The sequence below is a fragment of the Centroberyx affinis genome, unplaced genomic scaffold, assembly GCF_046629955.1.
Source record: "Centroberyx affinis isolate AG114_WGS23_722 - 3 ecotype Tasmania unplaced genomic scaffold, CSIRO-AGI_Caff_v1 ptg000254l_1, whole genome shotgun sequence".
Taxonomy (NCBI): domain Eukaryota; kingdom Metazoa; phylum Chordata; class Actinopteri; order Beryciformes; family Berycidae; genus Centroberyx; species Centroberyx affinis.
In genome coordinates this window covers 22,437-29,308 of record NW_027278936.1, presented here as the reverse complement: position 1 = coordinate 29,308, position 6,872 = coordinate 22,437, and positions in this window count along the sequence as shown.

Sequence of the window (6,872 nt, the reverse complement as noted above, 5' to 3'; positions counted from 1 at the left end):
ATTTCCTTTTGCCCGCTGCAGTCTGACCTTGCAGCTGTGTTTTCCACTACAATTTTGAGCAAACTACAGTCAGCTTTGTCTGAGAAAAAACCCTCTGACTTGGCCAGTTTTTAATCAAATCTCTGATACAGCAGTACATAGTGCTTAGGTTAAGTTTCTTAGGTTTGTGAGCTAACCGAACATTTTTGACACATGCTTATTTAGGTGTGAAATTACATATTGGCTACAATGCCATGGGACTATGATGCACAGACAGTGTGCTTGCAGTTACAGCACTTGTGTTATGTGGAAATTTGAGAAAGACTTTGTACAAAGATAAAACGGTTTTATGCATTTTATGTTGTTTTATGTTGCTAATTTTGTTTGTTTTTTTCATTTTCAAAGCTACTGCAGAGGAAGTATTTGGTGTCAGGGATTATATGAACAGTAGGACTGAAACAATCTAATTCACTTGGCTGTTTGATCTAAATAGAATTTCCTTCCTGTATGTTCTTGTAAAAAACGCTGACATTGTTCAAACCGCAGTCTGTTGCAAGACAACTGATAGATCTAATTTCTTGGTCTTTCTCAGCAACCACCCACACGATGATGCACGGTCTTCCCCTCATCCAGTTACACAGGGTGCAGACGATATTAGAGCTGTGAGTTGGGGAAAAAAAATGCAGATTGAGCATTTCACCATTTTTCTGCATCAGGCTGTAGAGACAAGATATTGGATTTCTATCTCACAGGAGTTGACAGTAGAGTGTGTTATTCTCTGCTGCACCCTAAAAGCAATAATAAGGCAAACACCTCCACCAGGCTCATCTCCACCTACGCCTCTATTTCTAAGGACCTGAACAAGACTGCGAGGAAGCATTGCTGCTCATGGACCCTTCATTATGAGTATCTTTTTGAGTCAGCTTCTTGTATGGCTATACGCTTACAATGGAGCTACCATTATCCTATATGGTCAAACTCTTTTCACCCACTTTCACACCAAAACACCTGAGGATGCTTTCAATCATCTACACAGCTCACAGAATAAAGATTAATTACCTGCAACTCTAAGCTTGTGGTATATCTGCTGGGACGTCCATGCCGATTCACCTAATAATCCAAAGTCTCTAGTCCTAAAATATGTTAATTTGATGAAAAAAACACAACAGTCCATTCATCCTCTCCTGGTTACAACACAAACAGTGTCTATCCATTCAGTGGGCAGTCCTTGAAGTCCAGCCAAACCCTCAGCTCCTACTTTTTTTTTTTCAAATACTGTGCCAGTTTGTTTGTTGGCTTCGCTGATAAAAGCTGTACATTCATTTAAATATTCAAGCCTTTTTCTTCATTTTTTGCGTTTTCTTTTAGCCCTTTTCCAACTTTCTTTGGGTTTTTTAGCTGTACACATCCAGTCATTATTTGCATTGTGCATTTAGTATCCAAACCACAGTACACAACATCAACTCCAAGGTATTAGTAAGTGACAAAGTCCTGTTACCTCAGACTAACACTAGGGGGCAGGTGTGGCAGTCTTATGAGAGGGAGAAATCAGTGAAGCATCAAGTTTGCATCATATTGTGACTGGTGGTCAGCGGCCACCGGCAGACTCTTCATCTTCACTGCTTGACTTTCGCCCCGGCTCCAACTGGTTCCCCTCCAGCAACATGCGACCATGAAAGCTGAACACACTCTCCATGACAAAGATACTGACAGAAACACAACACTAATACTAATAACAGTTATAAGCAGGTAATGATCTTCACAAGCCGAGAAGAAGCTAGAATTAAGGGAAGACTTGAGGTCTGCTGGCCTGTCTGAACTATCTAACATTACTATTATCACAACAATACAAATACTGCCGCCTTATGACCCGCACAGACCATAATGTGGTTCAGACGACCGAAGTAGATCTCATTTATCTGTCCCATCTTGGACTGCGGCTCATGCCGGCGGGTGGGAACAGTGGAGTCGTTCACCTTCGCTCCATATTTGACTACATTCACCTTGTATGGAAATGAACTGCAATGGCAGTTATCTAAAGATGGACATGGTAGCTGACAGGCCATCTCTGTGAAGCAAGGAGAGAAACAACAACAAGAATCATAGATGGTTAAAAATGTTGTTTTCATTTGTCTATTTGTTTGCAGGCTGTGATAATTCACTGCATTTGGATGGCAGAAATATTAACAAAGTCAACAGTTAGTCGAAGTAATATCCTCTTGCCTCAATCCTGAAACCAGTGTGTGTGTCTGTGTGTGTGTATATATGTGTCTGTGTGTGTTCATATGTGTGTGTGTGTGTCTTTATTTATGCATTTATAGTCATTACAGGACTCATATTCCTGTAGAAAATACTCCTGTCAGTTAGGTGCTGTGACTTTCTTGCTAGAAATCTTATCATTGTGAGAAAAGTTTCCAGCCAGCGGCGGGCATTGTGTTCCCACCCCCCCACCCCCCTCCCTGCTGTTCACATCATAAGAAAAGAGAGACAATCCTTCTAGTCTTTTGTGAAAGGGGGAAATTTCTCTCAAGAGAGAAGGATGCGATTATGCTTTCAGAAGGGGGCATAAACCAAAAAAAAAAAAAAGTTGTTATGACAAAGGCCACACATTGCTCAAGTTCCCCCACCCTGGAGGTTGTTGTGCAGTGACTTGCTTGCTGGGCTGGGGTGGGGTTGTCCAGCCCGAGGGCCCGTGTGAAAACAAATCTTCCAGGTGTCAGCTATTCAATAGTGGAGGAGAATATTATCTGGCTGTCCATTGTCTGTGTGAAAAAGCAGGGGTTTGCCGCAGACAGCCTGCCATTTTTCCCATTTGGTTCCTTTTCCTCCTGCCACAAGGGCTTTCAGGTTCACTTTCGGCTCAACCCAGCCTCTGGTTTTGAAGGATCCTATTGTCAGAAACTGTCTTTAGTAGTTTTGAGCTGCTTGCCTTCACTGGTTCATATGTGTAGATATATGATCAGATTTATGAGGTCAGTTACTTTTGAAATGATAAATCGGGGTCAAGAAACTGCCATAAGAGACAGATATTCCACGCTAGCTTGGCTCCTGAAACTTGTCTGGCAACTAAACTTTAAGTCTGTAGATCCAAAGAGTTTACAGAGAGAGAGAGAGAGAGAGAGAAAGAGAAAGAGAGAGGAAGTGGTTTGACCTCCTCTCTCTACAGGCTGTTGAGGGAAGAGGAAGTTGGATTTCATCTTCCCTGTCAGCCACTTCCTCTCCTCACACCAGCGGCTCACTTTCCCCTCCTCCTCCTCCTCCTCCTCCTCCTCCTCCTCCTCCTCCTCCCTGACGGTATCCCTCTTTTCCAAACCAACAGGTTTCGCCACAGTCCAGTGCTGTCGTCCCCGTACTACACCACCTTGACAAGCCACAATGTTGCCAGACCAGTTGGGCTGTACACAATCCATGACACAGTCACAACACAGCCACACACACCGGGAGCTTTCACTGCTGTGTCCAGAGGCCTTGTGTCACATGACACACACACAGGATTTTGTGGGAGCCTCTGACCTGGGTGTCTATCCGGTGCATTCTAGGCAAGCAAATGGAGAGATTTTTGATCTGAAAACAACTGAGGAGCCTGAAGCAGTAGAAAAGCAGCAGTAGGAGAAAACACACACAAACCACTGCGTCAACAAAAAGTAAAACCACCAACATCGTAAAAAGCTCAATAGTCGAGGGGTGGAAGATGGACCGGTTGGGGACAGAGAGGGGAAAACGGCTTCTTCTGTAAGGCCTGCCAACAGTTTCCAGCAGTGGGAAAGAAGTCAAAACAGAACTTTGCAGTACAAATTAAGTGTTTATTTGCCAAAATGCAATGTAAATGTTCAATTCATTGTTTCATTGTTCAATAAACTCGTCCCCATAAATGGCCCTAAAAACAAGATCAAGGGGGCAAAAAATGCCATCTGAAATTTTAATCTTACTTAATTTCTTACCCTGACACACACACACACACACACACGCACACGCACACGCACACGCACGCGCACACGCACACGCACACACATATATAGGTTAGGGTGAGGGTTGGAGGGTTGGGGTCATACAGGGCTGACAGTGAGGTCTGACAGCTCACTGACCTGCCTGTCAATCAACAGCAGCACCGCAGATCTGAAGCTCCAATCACATATTTAGGCCTATATATCGGATGGTAAGTAGGTATACAATTTGGAATAACAATATTTTTTTTTCACCTTTCCAATACTGCTTCAGCATCTTCTGCTCAATAATCACATTTCCAGTCATGACCTAAAGTGTACCTGGAAACAGGGAAAATATTTAATAATACACTCACTGTTAATGATGTAGCCTATATATATATAAAATAACAGGCTGTATTACTGTATTATTATCCCAGCCGCCACTTTTCACCACTACTGTCCACCCCCTCCATCTGGGGTGCAACAAATACGACCTCTCCCTCTCTCTCTCTCTCTCTCTCGCACATACACACACACACACACACACAGTCTTACTTATGTCACTTTTGGGGTATTTACATAGACTTACATTCATTTCCTGGAGACTTACCCTAACCCTAACCATAACCACTACTTGCCTAAACCCAACCTTTACCTTAACCTTAACCTAACCCTAACCTTAACCACTGACCCAAAAATCTACTTTTTACCAATTGGGGACACGGCTTTTGTCCCCAATTGCACAAGCCGTCCCCAATCAACTGGTCTTAAGTCTGGTGTGTGTCCCTGAAAGTGACTTAAGTCATACCCCCCCCCCCCCCCCCCCCCCGCCCACACACACACACACACACACACACACACACACTCGTGGTCTTCTCTTAGCTGCCAAACAGGTAGACACAGACACCCAATCCCAGCCAAGTCCGGACAAGCAGCTTCTCCCAGGGAAAAAACGCCTGGTATGTAGGGATACACCTTTCACCTCTCTCACAGATTGGGACATACACTCACACACACTCACAAACTCACACACACACACAAGGGAAGGAATTCTGTGGCTCTTGGCCCCTGACTTACCGGTCTTGCCCATGCCTGCCTGTGGTGGGTTACACGGTAGTCCTAGCACTACTTCAGCTGTCATACCGCCACATGGCAGACATTCCAGTGAGCAGAAGTCATGTAGAGCCAGGTACAGATAAGAATAAAGCTTGAACATCACCTTTATTTTTTGCCAAAGCTACCAAAACTTTCCTCTCACTGAGTTTTGTACGTAGAGCTAATCATTAATAGATAAATGTGGCATTAAAGTTGAACAGAAATGAAAATATGCTTGGAATCCATTCGCTATGCATCATCTATTTTTGGGGAATTTATTCATTTTATGCCGGTATGTGACCCCCCTATCCAAGGACTATCATCTCCATACCAGCTTAAAAAGTGCCAAACAAAAACTGAAATATGTCTTTCTCTCTTTTCTTCTCTCGCTCTCTCTTTCTTTCTCTCTCTGTCTGTCTTTGGTGTTTGGAGAGAAAAGGACCCCACCTGTATTTATCTAGCAGCTCCATTTACACACACACACACACACACACACACAGCTTAGAAAAAGGCCCAGGTGCTCTCTAAAACAAATTAGACAAGGGAGGACAGTGATCATCAGCGGAGCACACAAATACACACACACTATAGACAACACTTAAAGCCGGTTAAACTGAATCCGAAGCCTATTTTTATATTTCCATACAAGAGTGCCCTAAGGCATTCATAAGCAAAAGCCCACATTGTGCCATGCAAACACCATCATAAAACATCAAACCAGTTTGTTTGGAAATTGCATCCCAAGCGTGGCAAGTTTGTCTGTTCTATGGTGAAGCACTTTGTATTGCAGCTCTATGTATTAAATGTTGCTCAGTAGCTTCTATATCTTGGTTTTTTAATACAAATTCTACATTAAACCATTGTATCGATGATTAAAGTGGTGACATCTCTGTCTGGTGGTCTGGCGGTCATTCTTCTTGGTGAATAACTCTAGACTGAATCTTGAGGCTGGCATCTTGATCAAAATTTGATGACACCCATGCTTAAAAAAAATCAAGGAAAAAAGAAAAAAACAAAACAAGGCAGAAGGAGAGTATTTAGGGTTAGCAGTCACAGGATATTAGTGGATCAATTTGAGTCCCACCTCAGCAGTGCCACCATTGTATCACACACACACACACACACACACACACATGCACACACACACACACACACACACACATTGTTTGCTCTGGCAGGGTAATCCCAAACACTGAAATCTCCCCATACAATGGCTTCATTAAGGGGACAATAGCATTGTGTGGACTAATGACAGGGCTCCTCCCTGCCCTCTGCTCCGAGACCATCTGAAACAGAGACACGCACACAGAACAAAACATTAAATCAGTGGACATGCGGTTGTAAAAAAAACAAAACAAAAAAAACCCCACAATTTGATAAAGCAGAAGGCACTAGAAACGTAATCTCAGTCTATTGACATCCAGGTGTGTGTGTGTGTGTGTGTGTGTGTGTGTGTGTGTGTGTGTGTGTGTGTGTGTGTGTGTGTGTGTGTGTGTGTGTGTGTGTGTGACCAGGACCCTGATGTCTATCAGTGCCTGGTCAGAGTGGGGCCATCTATGAAGCTGTGCAGTCATGCAACAAGTCTTCACATTCTCCATGCTGCTATTCTGCCATTTAGCCAACAAGAGGCCCATTTATCTCTTAAAATCCCCTTTTGATTGGATGATTTGTTAAAAACAAAACAAAAACACATCTATATACTTTTTTTTTTTTTTTCAAAATGTATAACCTCAGTAATTGCTAATGTGCCTGGTCTGGTCTGCGCTCCGGGGAAATGTGTTGTTGCGGTGTTTCAGTGCAGTGGCCTACAGGTGAGGTGGGTCTTACCTGCTGCTCTGCCCGCACAGCCAATCACTGAAGCAGCTCCACAGC